General features: G+C 35.7%; 1 protein-coding gene across 4 annotated transcripts in view; it reads left to right on the top strand.

Moving 5' to 3' along the window:
• MICU1 (mitochondrial calcium uptake 1) overlaps nt 1-12828 on the top strand; it is a 216188-nt gene that overhangs the window by 160562 nt on the left and 42798 nt on the right. The gene's annotated exons all lie outside the window — the stretch shown is intronic.

Below are 12828 nucleotides of genomic sequence, written 5' to 3'. Positions count from 1 at the left end.
TTGGTCATAACTTTTCTTACAAGGGGTAAGCATCTTTTAATTTCATGGCTGCAATCACCATCTGCAGTGGTTGTGGTACATCTCAAAAAGAAAGAACACATTCCATGGGAGAAACACATTCCACAGACAGAGTGTGGGCCATCTTAGAAGGCAAGAGACCCCAAATATGGGGTGATTAGTTTTTATGGGCTGGGTAATTTCATAGGCTAACAAGGGGGAGGATTATTCCAACTGTTTGGGAAAAGGGGCAGAGATTTCCAGGACCTGGACCACTACCCACTTTTTGTCCTATTATGGTTGGCCTCAAAACTGTCATGGCGCTGGTGGCTGTGTCATTTAGCATGCTGATGTTTTACAATGAACGTATATTGAGGCTTAAGGTCCATTGGAAGTCAGATCTTCTGCCATCTTGGACCTAACTGATTCTAACCAGTCTTTGTCATATCCTCAACAGTATGTCATTCTTTTAAAGGTTTTACCCTGTCCCTTCCCTGCTCTTTCACTGGGGTCCACTAAAAATGTATATCCTTCTTGTCTCTATTAGGCAAATTTTGATATTTTCATCATTTGCCAGTAATTGCTGTCTACTGACTTAGAGAGTTTTCTCTTTAATGAAAGTAGGAGAAATTACCCATATTCTCATATGAAAATGGGAACAAGAAGAAATGTCTGCCTCTCTCCCCATTTTTTTTTTTTTTTATCATTTAGTTTTTGACCTTTATTCTCTTGATATGTCTTACCTTAACTGACTTTCAGTTGTTAAACTATCCTCTCATTTGTGGGATATATCCCACTTGGTTATGGTATTCAATCCCTTCTATATGTTGCTAGATTGGCTTTGCTAATTTGTTGAGGCTTTTATTTTTCTTTATTTAATAATTCACTGTGGTGAGGAACTGATCAATTATGAATACACCAAGCCCAGAGTAAATTGTATGTCTTAATTTTCATCATTACTTTTTAACAGCTTCTCACACTGGTTGCTGCCTTCCACGGTTTGCCTCACCTTTAGGTAAAATCAGCACATCAAGTCTTTTATAAATGACATTAGGTGTCAAGTAATGAACAAGGTAAATCTCCAGCTCATAAAAGAGTGCTGACATGCTGTCAGCAATGCTCGGACTAAAGCAGCATGGAAATATATGTTGTATTTTCACCTAGACAATAGGTCTCAGAGAGCCATCTACAGAAATAATGAAGTCAGAAGAAAACAAACTGACATTCAGATGAGAAAAAGGCAGCACTTTGCTTTCCTACCACGATTAGTCCTTGGTTCTTATCTCCTAAAATTGGAGCTTTTATATTTTTTTCCAATACATGGACTTTCTGTTTCCAAAATTCTTGTGATCTCATGAAAAGAAGAATGTCCTTGAACTCTGAATAATGTTGGGCCTCAAATCTCAAAGGAATATATAGTGCCAAGACTAAGGTATTTTTCATGTTGCTGTGATTTAGAATAAAATGGTGTTGAAAGCAGAAATGGGATATGGTAAGATCTACTGCTTTCTGAAAGAATTATCGTAGAGGAAAAAACAGCTTGAAACTAACATGATATAGTGATTCCATATGGAAACACTAACTTCATAGATTGATTAGAATATTAAATAGCTGTTAATTTTGCCAGAATTTGAGTCTTTTTCATATTGATCAAGGTCATATCTTAGGGAAAAAACAACCACACAGATTTTGTATAATTCAGAATGTTATGTGAATTAATATATGGAAAGCACTTAGAACAGGATCTGGCACATAGTAAATGCTGTAACAGTAATATTTGCTATTATGAATGATAGAGAATGGATTATTCTTTAACAACCTGAGGAATTTTTCTAAGAAACTATAATAGTCCTTTTAGGCCTTCTTTTCTTTAGAACTGAACTTTTTTTTTTTTTTTTTCTCCGCTTTCTCCGTCACTCCATGAAAGTGAAAGTTGCTCAGTCGTGTCTGACTTTTTGCAACCCCATGGACTATAGTCCATGGAATTCTCCAGGCCAGAACACTGGAGTGGGTAGCCTATCCCTTCTCCAGTGGACCTTCCCAACCCAGAGATTGAACTGGGGTCTCCTGCGTTGCAGGCGGATTATTTACCAACTAAGCTATCATCACTCCAGAGCTGATTATATTCCTTTAAACAAAAAAAGATAGTTAAATGGACTGAATTTCCATGAGTTTATTCCCTCAATTAAAGGGAACCTGGTTAAGTTAGGTTTAAATAACCCCATTTTAGTCTAAAGTCCCAAACATTAAGACTAGTTAAAGGGACTTCCCTAGCAGTCCAGTGGTTAGGACCCCACACTTCCAGAGGCATGGGTTCAATCCGTGATTGGGGAACTAAGATCCTGCGTGCTCTGTGGCATGGCAAAAGAAAAAAAAAAACTAGTTTAAAAAAAGTCAGCAAGTTGGAGGATTTATTTATTTATTTATTTTAATATTCTCAGTTGATATTATTTTGTTGAAATTAATTTTTATTGGAGTATAGTTGTTGATTTACAGTGTTGTCCTAGTTTCTGCTAATCAGCAAAGTGACTCAGTTATATATAACATATATCCACTCTTTTTAAAATTCTTTTCCCATATAGATCATTACAGAATATTGAGTAGAGTACCCTGTGCTATACAGTAGGTTCTTATTAGTTATCTATCCCCAGTGGCTTAGCAAGTAAAGAACCTGCTGGCAGTGCAGGAGACGTGGGTTTGATCCCTGGGTTAGGCAGATCCTCTAAAGAAGGGCATGGCAACACACTCCAGTATTCTTGCCAGGAAAATACCATGGACAGAGGAGCCTGGCAGGCTATGATCCATGGGGTTGCAAAGAGTCAGACACTACTGAAGTGACTGAGCATGCACGCATGCACACACACACACACATTTTATAAATAGTAGTGTGTATATGTCAGTCCCAACCTCCCAATTTATCCGTCCCCCTTTTCCCCCTGTTGGTAGCCGTTAGTTTGTTTTCTTCATCTGTAACTCTGTGTTTTGTAAATAAGTTAATTTATACCTTTTCTTTAGATTCCACATATAAGCAGTATCATATGATATTTGTCTTTCTCTGTCTGACTTACTTCACCTAGTATCTGGAGGACTTCTTAAAGCAAAGCTTACCGTTGTTCTGAGGATTTAATCACTTTCATTGATTGACACTGAAGAATATGTTTTAATATTTTAGGTTATGTTTCCTTTTTTTTTTTAATCAAGAAATGATAAATCAATACTTAGCCTCTTATCTAACAGGAAAAGAGTTACTAGCTATAAGCCAGTGAAACAAGTTGCAAATAGATCCATGTGTTTCACCACAATAAAGACTTAAAACAGACTTAAGCAAAATTGAAAGATGGGCAAACTGGGTAAAAAAACGTATACTATATTAATACAGGGCGAATATTTTTAATCTTATAAATTAATGAGACATATTTCAGCACTTCTGTAAATAAATAGGCAAAGAAGGTAGAAAATTCAGAGGAAGAAATAGAAATGACCAGTACACATATATGAAAAATGGTCAGCCTCACTAGTAATCAAAGAAATGCTAATTAAAATGGGTTACCATTTTTACTCTAGCAGAGATTTTTAAAAATTATACTTGATGTTATCAAGGGTGTTCTCATATACTGTTAGGATTGTAAAGCAATACATCTTTCTAGAAATTAAGCAGTATATATCAAAAGCATTAAAGAATGTATACCTACTATTTTTACACACACTAGATTGGCAAAAAATAAAAAGTCTGACGACACCAAGTACTGGTGAAAGTATGAAACAAAGGGAGCTCTTGTACATAGCTGATGAAAAGTATTGGTGTGATTCTTTTGGCAAGTAATTAGATATTATCTTGATAAGACAGGAGTTCCACTTCTACATACATGCTCTAGACTTGGAACCCTTGTTGCTGTTTCATCAGGACACTGGTATAAGAATATTCATAATAGCCTTATAAAAAAGGCTGACAGTAACTCAGATGTCCATTTATAGGAAAACTGATAGTGATATTTTCAAATAATAGAAATCTACAATAGAGTAAGAATGAAAGAAGCATGCTTAAATGTACACCCATGGCGGATTCATATTGATGTATGGAAAACCAATACAATATTGTAAAGTAATTAGCCTCCAATTAAATAAATTTAAATTTTAAAAAATGTATCAACATGAATGAATTCTAAAAGTATAACGGTTAATTGGAAAAAGAAAATCACAAAAGAATACATCCCTATGATACCATTTTATAAAGTTCAGAAGAAAGAAGAAATAAACAATATTGTTAACGTGTTTTAAACTAAACAAAGATTGCAAGGCAGTAAAAAATGAAGTCCATTGATGTTACCTCTTAGGGGAGGCAGAGGGATGAACCTCAACTGTTTGTGCTAATGCTTCCTCTCAGATTAGTGGTATATTCATGGAAGTTTTTTAATTATTATGCTTCATGACTTGTCTATCATGGGTTTTATTTGTATATATCAAATATTTCATAGTCAAAAATTAAAAGAGCCTATAGATTTTCATTTCATAATTCATTTCTAGAGATCAACCCAAAAATAATGATGAAAAATACAGAAAAACTTTATCCCAGTGGTGATATTTATCATAACCAAAAACTGAAACAACAAAGATGTCCAACACCACTTTTTTATACCCTGCTTTGTTCAAAAAAGGGTTTAATAAAGCCCTAAAGAATATATTCAGTGAAACAAAATAAAACTTGCTGAGAAATGAAAGTTAAAAAATGGAAGAAGGTTAAGAGAAAGCCAGAAGTAAGATTATTATGAAAAATATAAGTTGTAAAATCCCGTTCTTGCTAGAGATAGGTCACAAACTTGACTAAGCTTTCCGTAACCAGAGTAAGAAAGGAAATATGATTGTTGATGCCTTTAAGATAACCCTGTATGCAAGACAGCAAAAGAGACAGATGTATAGAACAGTCTTTTGGACTCTGGGAGAGGGCGAGGGTGGGATGATTTGGGAAAATGGCATTGAAACATGTATAATATCTTATATGAAACGAATCGCCAGTCCAGGTTTGATGCAGGATACAGGATGCTTGGGGCTGGTGCACTGGGATGACCCAGAGGGGTGGTACAGGGAAGGAGGTGGGAGGGGTTTCAGGATGGGGAACACGTGTATACCCATGGCAGATTCATGTTGATGTATGGCAAAACCAATACAATATTGTAAAGTAATTAGCCTCCAATTAAAATAAATAAATTTATTTTTAAAAAAAAGCAAAAGATTGCTTTGGCCAAAAGAGAAATTTCTTACCAGATTAACTGTATGAGCAAGTTATTTAATTTCTCTCTGCTTGTGTGCCCATGTCTGTAAAATAAAACAATAATAATAATACCTATTATATAACATTGTGAGGATTACATAAGGTAAGTTCTTAGGACTGCTGCTGCTGCTGCTGCTAAGTCGCTTCAGTCGTGTCCGACTCTGTGCGACCATACCTGGCATATTAATAAGCACTCAAATATATTACTGACTAGTCATATTTAATGACGTTCTCAAACATATTCTTATAAAAATCAATATTGTGGAAGTAGGTGTTAAGGGAGAAATGGAGAGGTAATCCTTGCCTCCGATAGGAAATATTCTCAACATTAGGACACCGTGCTGTGAATTAATTTTCTAGTGTTCTACCTCTGTTCACTTACTACATATTTATTGTGTACCTCCTTTATGCAAGTTTTCTGTCTAGTAATATATGGCCAGGATACAGGTCTTATTAAGTTGTTATGCTTCAGCCTCCTCTAGGTAGTTTAATCTAGGAATTATTCTATTATATTGTATAACAAATGATATTTGTCGCATTCACTTTTTCTGCTCTTCAAATATGAAAGTAGTAGTCTGTAAACAGAGACGGGGCGAAAGCAATTATGAAAAGAGAAGTGAGACCTAGTAAGTTGAACTTAGTTAACACTTACTAAGAAGAGAATAATCCCATGGTGGATTCATGTTGATGTATGGCAAAACCAATACAATATTGTAAAGTAGTTAACCTCCAATTAAAATAAATAAATTTATATTTTTAAAAAAAGAATAATCAATTGAGGCACTTTCCTGAGAAGTGATATGGTGATAAGAATATTAATTGCTACATTTATTGGAATTCAGACTATGCACCAAACTCTGTACTAATTTCTCTGCACACATTATCCCAAGTAATCCTTATAACACTTTGAGGTTGTGAATATTATCTCCCTTTTATTTTTTTGATGAGAAGAAGTTAAATTTTTAGAGAAAGTAAGTCACAGCAGCAAGTATGGGTTCAAGCTGAAATTCAGACCCAGGCAGCTGATTCTAAAATCTATATTCCTAGTCATTTAAATATATTACTTGGCATGGAATGAAACCAAAACGTATCAAACCTTGAATCCTTTTGTTCCAGATCTAAAATATTTTTCTCCAACACCTTTAGTCAAATACATCCTGATTTTTATTATCCTATATTAAGTTCATGCATTAGTCTTGTTATTTTCCTAACTTTGACTATCAGACTATAAAGTTAATCTTTTTCCGATCTAACTGTGTGATTGGTACTCAGGTCTTTTAGTCACTTGATTTACTCACCAACATGAATTTTCTTTAAAACCGTTTTTAAATAGAAAGAATCCTTGGATTTGGAGTAGAAGAGTCTAGCAAGTTAAAAATTTGGTAATCTATAATCTCATGGCCCTAGATGCCAATGGATTGTTTTGGCTCTTGCTCAGGGCACTGAATCATGTTGCCTTCAATCCAAATTGTAGGCCTTCCTCCTTAGCCTAAAGACAGTCATATTAATTATTGACAATGAAGATCCATCTTGTATTTAAAGATTAAGAAAATTCATACTTTTAAGATTAAGGTAATTTGACCTGGAGCTCTCTAATGTCCCTTACCAATTGTAGAAACATAGATTTCATATTTAAGCTATGGAATGTACATGTCATGTTTGCTGGGTGGTTTGCAGTAGAGAACTGGGCCTGAAATCATTTTTCCAAAACAGTTTTTCTGAGACTCCTAGTGGTAGCAGCAGTGACATGATTCACATCTCAAAATCCAAATACTGTCAGATGGAAAAAGATGTATTCAGCTCAGTGGCTTGAGATTACTCTGCATTACTTGAATTGTACAGTTCAGAAGCTAGGAAAAGCCTATACTTGTAAAAGGGCAGGATTTACTCTGAGGGGTAGACAGAGTCACCTGAAATGTAATTTTGTGATAGAGAAGAATTTTACATTTGTTGAAATATATTAACCTCAAAAGGCTTTAATAAATCAAGACCCACTTGCAGATACTGATTTCTTTTTTCTTTTACGATTTTCTAATCTTATTTTGGCCTTTGTTCATAGTACATGTTTTCTTCCTAGCTTCCCTTCTTCCTTAAATCATTTCCTCTCTTTATATGTGTGTGTGTGTGTGTGTGTGTGTGTGCACGCGCATATGCATACAAATACCATCTGTCCTTCCAAAGAACAACAAGGGGCAAGGACGGGAAGAGAGGCACAGTGTGGTCAGAAACCGATGGAAAATCTTGCAGACAGTTTTTTGGCTCCTCTTCTCTGTCCCCTGTTTCTCTGCCCTGCAGCCCCCTGGGGAACAACAGGAAGCCAACAGCTTGTATCCATTTGAGGAAGTGGCAGTGACAGAAGAGAAATGCTAAGCTGTTCAGCTCTATTCCTAGACTCAGGGAAGCCATGCAAATGGTGGGTAGTGTGCTTGAACATACATATTCTGTGCCACAGGATTCAACAGATTCGAATTTCTTTTTTGTTTTATTGAAGTATAGTCAGTTTACAATATTATGTTCATTACAGGTGTACAGCATAGTGATTCAGTATTTTTGCAGATTATACTCCATTATAGATTACTACAAGATAATGGATATAATTTCCTATGCTCTACAATATATCCTTATTGCTTACCATTTTGTATATAGTAGTTTATATCTATTAGGCCCATACCCCTAATTTGTCTGTCCCTCCTTTCATCTCCCCTTTGATAATCGTAAGTTTATTTTCTGTATCTTTGAGTCTGTGTCTGTTTTATATTTACATTCATTTGTACTATTTTTAGATTCCACATGTAAGTGATAATATTATTTGTCTTTCTCTGACTTATTTCACTAAACATAATGTTCTCTAGATTCATCCATATTACTGTAAATGATTGTATTTCTTTCTTTTTATAGCTGAGTAGTACTCCATTGCATATATGCTTATATATATACTGCGTCTTCTTAGTTCAGTCATCTGTTGATGGCTTTTGAGTTCCTTCCATGTCTTGGTTATTGTAAATAGTGCTGGTATGAACATCGGGGTGCATGTGTCTTTTGAATTAGTGTTTTCTTTTTTTTCAGATAGATATACCTAGGAGTTGAATTGATGGGCCATATAGTGGTTCTATTTTTAGTTTTTTAATGAACTTCCGTACTGTTTTCTGTAGTGACCTGCTGTCAGGAAGCATTTAACAGGAGGCTTCCTGTGTGCTGTTTTGGATCTGTCATGAATCGTTTGTCCCTTAGTAATTCCTGAATATTCAGGAATTAAGTGGAGTAGCAAACTACTCCCTGGGGCTTAGGAATGCATGCATTTCCTTCATTAGTTTTTCCATATGGTGATAAGTAATTATTTACGACCCTCTTCCTTTTTATGACCCATACGGTAAAAGTGATTATTCACAACCCTCTCTCTTTCATATGGATGACCTCATGTTTCCTTGATAACTTGTAAGTTTTGATTTTATCTCTGCTGAAAACAGCTACCTTGTAAGACAGTATAAATACTCACACAATGTTGAATAAAACACCTTTGCTCCATCAGAGCTTGGGTCCCCGTGTCTTCTCTCTCTCTCTCTCTCTCTCAGGCTATTTCTCTGGAGCGCAGAAGCCCACTGGGCTCACTTTCTTGCCCAGGCTAATGAGACCGTCTCGAGAAGCTACTCTGTGCCTTCACCCCATCGAGAGGGTGCCAGGTGCCTTCATGAATAGCGCAAGCCCCGTGTCAGGAGCTTTATTGGTTTTCTGTGTAAACCAAGGAATATCAGCCTCTTTCTCTCTCCTTTACTTTCTTATCATCGACACTGGACCACCAGGTTCCGGTCCATGAAAGGACCTCAACAGCCTGCACCAATTTACATTTGCACCAGCAGTATAGGAAGAGAGTTCCCTTTTCTCCATACCTTCGCCACCATTTATTTGTAAACTTTTTGATGATAGACAGTCTGACAGGTGTGACGTGATACCTCATTGTGGTTTTGATTTACACATTTCTTTAATAATTAATGATATAGAATATCTTTTCATGTGCCTGTTAGCCATCTGTATTTCTTCTTTGGAAAAATGTCTATTCAGGTCTTCTGCCCATTTTCTGATTGGGTTTTTTTGATACTGACTTGTATAGGCTCTTTGTATGTTTTGGATATGAACCCCTTCTCATTAGTTACAAATATTTTCTTCATCCCATAGGTTGTCTTTTTGTTTTGTCAGTGGTTCCTTTGCTGAGCAAAAACTTTTAAGTTTAATTAGGTCCCATTTGTTTATTTTTTTATGTTATTTCTTTTTAATTTCATTTTTAATGTTATTTCTTTTTATGTTATTTCTTGTCTTAGAAGACTGATGCAAGAAAATACTGCTACAATTTATGTCAAACTTTTTTTCTGGGAGTTTTATGGTTTCAGGTTTTATGTTTAGATCTTTAAACCATCTTGAGTTTGTTTTTATATGTGGAATGTGTTATATATGATAGGAGGGAATGTTCTAATCTCATTGTTTTCAGTGTCTTTCCAGTTTTCCCAGCACCACTTATTGAAGGAATAGTCTTTTCTCCATTGTGTTTTCTTATCCCTGTGTCATAGTAGTTAACCCCAGGGTGTGTGGGTTTATTTCTGGGCTCTTTTGTTCCACTCATCTTTATGTCTGGTTTCATGCCAGTACCATGCTGTTTCTATTACTGTAGCTTTGTAAATACAGTCTGAAGGAGCAGAGAAAATTGTGGGTGGTACCCTGGAACACACATATTCTGTGCCACAGGATCAAATAGAATGGAATTTCTTAATTGTCCTACTGAAGTGGAACTTAAGAGGCTTTATCAATATCTGATAAATAAAATACAAGCCAATCATTTGAATTGCTTCCAGATGTATAATTAGAAGCTTTCTACACTGTGATAATTTTGTAATAATCTATCTTTCCCCAAAGACCCTCTCATGACCTTGGGGATTATATTCATGTGGTGCCACATGATGTCAAGCTATTGCCCTTGAAAATATAGCCCTAATTCAGGTCCTTGAGAAACTACACTTGACGCTCCCTGGCCTAGTAGGTCTTTAGTGCTGCTCCAAATCTAACTGTAGAGAAGGTAGTGAACTTTGAAGTGGGCTATACTGCTTGGAGCTGAGTTTTATAGTTTTTAGGCTTCCCTGGTGGCTCAGACAGTACAGAATCTGCCTGCAGTGTGGGACACCTGGGTTCAAACCCTGGGTTGGGAAGATCCACTGGAGAAGGGAACAGCTACCCACTCCAGTTTTCTGGCCTGTAGAATTCCATGGATAGAGGAGCCTGGCAGGCAACAGTCCATGCAAAGAGTCAGACACTTTCACTTTCACTCCCTTTCATGTTCCAACCACATCAAAATATCAACAATAATAATAATGATAGAAAAAGGCAAGTCTGTGTTTTCAAAGAACATTAATAAAAATGCTCATTTGAGCACTGGAATTGTTACTTGGGGATCTCCACTGGAAATTGTCTTTACTGCTTTGAAACGTGGCAGAGGTGAGGTTTATGCCCCTGTGGAGAGCAGATGAATGCAGGCTTTCAGAAGCCTGAGCACACTGCTGCTGCTGCTGCCAACACTGTAAAAAGAGACATTGCAACCTTGAATCTATCTTGTGGGATAAAACTTAACTCATCTAATTCAAATTTATGGGATTTCTGTACAACTGTGAAATCTCCCAGATAAAGGTAAAATGAACACCCTAAATAGTGGAAGCCTAGGAGACCAGGGATGGCAGCTTTGTTTCACTTGCCTTAAAGAACCCCAACTTTGGCGTGGATATCACATGTCACTGAAAATCTGATTTAAACATTGCAGAAAGTATGTTCATTTGCAAAAAATCTTTATCAGTCCTCCATTTTTGTTTCAGGGTAGTTAATTGAATCATAAGTCAAACTTAAATCCTGAAAACTTTTGGTATTGTCAAAAATTAATCAGCTCTGTAGAAGTGATGGTGTGGCAAACATGAAATACTGAGCGGTTGAGTTAAAAACGAGGCTTTTGCTTAGTATTGCTGATGCTGATTTCTATGGAACAAGTTTTGCTTCTCACTCAAATATGACTAAGCACTCTTGCTTTATAAGTTTATCCAAAACAACATATTGCTATCCTATAGGATAAATATGTACTAGTGTTTAGAAGGAGGAAATAGTATGTTATTGAGATAACAGTCTGTGGGTCCAGACAGAGCCACATATGACTCCCAGCTCTAACTTCATCTACCTCAGTTTTCTCAACTGTAAAATGGAGCTGATAATATCTACTCCATAGGATTGTTACAGCAATTAAATGAAAGATTGTATGAGTGAAGTACCTGGATCATAGTACACTATCAGCAAATGATTGCTGTTGTTAAAAAGTAATTCTTGTGTCTTGCTCACTGACTTAGTCTGACCAATGAGGAGACAAAGTGTATATTGATTTACCAAACTAAGCAAGGAAATAAAAACTGAGAGAGACTTTCACCCTTAACTACATACTTCCTTATTTTATGTCTTACATGTAAACCTTATCTTGTTACTAGATGGTAAAGTTCCTAAGGACAGAAACTGAATCTTCTTCTTTCCTGTACCCTACAGTGACTAACAGTGCTAGATAACTAGTAGACATTCAGGAAATGTTTGTTGACTTGATCTTACTTAGCAATGTCCTATGTCTTTATATAACCCTCTTAGGAGAATAAGATTTTGCCCTACCATGTAGGAATCTGAAAGTTTCTTTGTAACTGTTATTTTCCATAAAACCATGGGGAAGTTTTACCATGTTAAAATCATTTTGCTTTCTAATTGGTTTCTAGGCCCATCTTTAGCCATGTTATTAATAGGCATTTACATATTATTAACACTGCAGCTGGTACTGAGATCACTTCTCTCTGTTTTTATTTATTTTTATTTATTTATTTATTTTTTTTCTCTCTGTTTTTAAATGACAGTCTTCATTTTCTGATATTACTTAGATTAGCTTGAAGTTTTTTGTGCTTAGCCTTTCTGTCTGCATATTTAAATATGCCTAATGATTTTTTGTAGCTTTGTGATAAGTATGCATGTCTAATTGAGGCATCGTATGCCCTATACATTTTTTTTTCAAGTTCTGTTGATGTTCTAACATTTGATTACCATTTGGGGGAAAACTGGAAAACACATTGCTCTTCTTTGAAATTTTTAGAGGTCTGTATAACAACATTAAGTACAGATCAAGGAACTGGTATGTACAATTGATCAAATTTATAATAATTAACTTTTAAGAAGTTTTCTTTGAGTAACAGAGATGTGGATGATCCAGAGAGCACTTATTACTAATAATATTACTGATGAGTTTGAATGGAGATTTAACATGATTTTTATTCTCACAAGGAAGTTCCTGATCTAGAAGATATAGGAAATGTTATAGCAGCTGTTTTATTGGTGAGAAAATTGACTCCTAGAGTAGTTGGGTAACTTAGTGGCAGATCTGGAAAACCCAAATATTCTGTTTCTAATTTTTTTAAATCTTGGTAAGAATTATAGTTCAAAATATGATCCCAGCCATTAGTTGTTCTCAGAATCCAACAGTTGATCATTCCACATCCCATGTCAAAATA

This window comes from Bos indicus x Bos taurus, chromosome 28, assembly GCF_003369695.1.
Source record: "Bos indicus x Bos taurus breed Angus x Brahman F1 hybrid chromosome 28, Bos_hybrid_MaternalHap_v2.0, whole genome shotgun sequence".
Classification (NCBI taxonomy): Eukaryota; Metazoa; Chordata; class Mammalia; order Artiodactyla; family Bovidae; genus Bos; species Bos indicus x Bos taurus.
The sequence above is the reverse complement of the archived record's forward strand: the minus strand, read 5'-3'. Positions and strand labels throughout refer to the sequence as shown.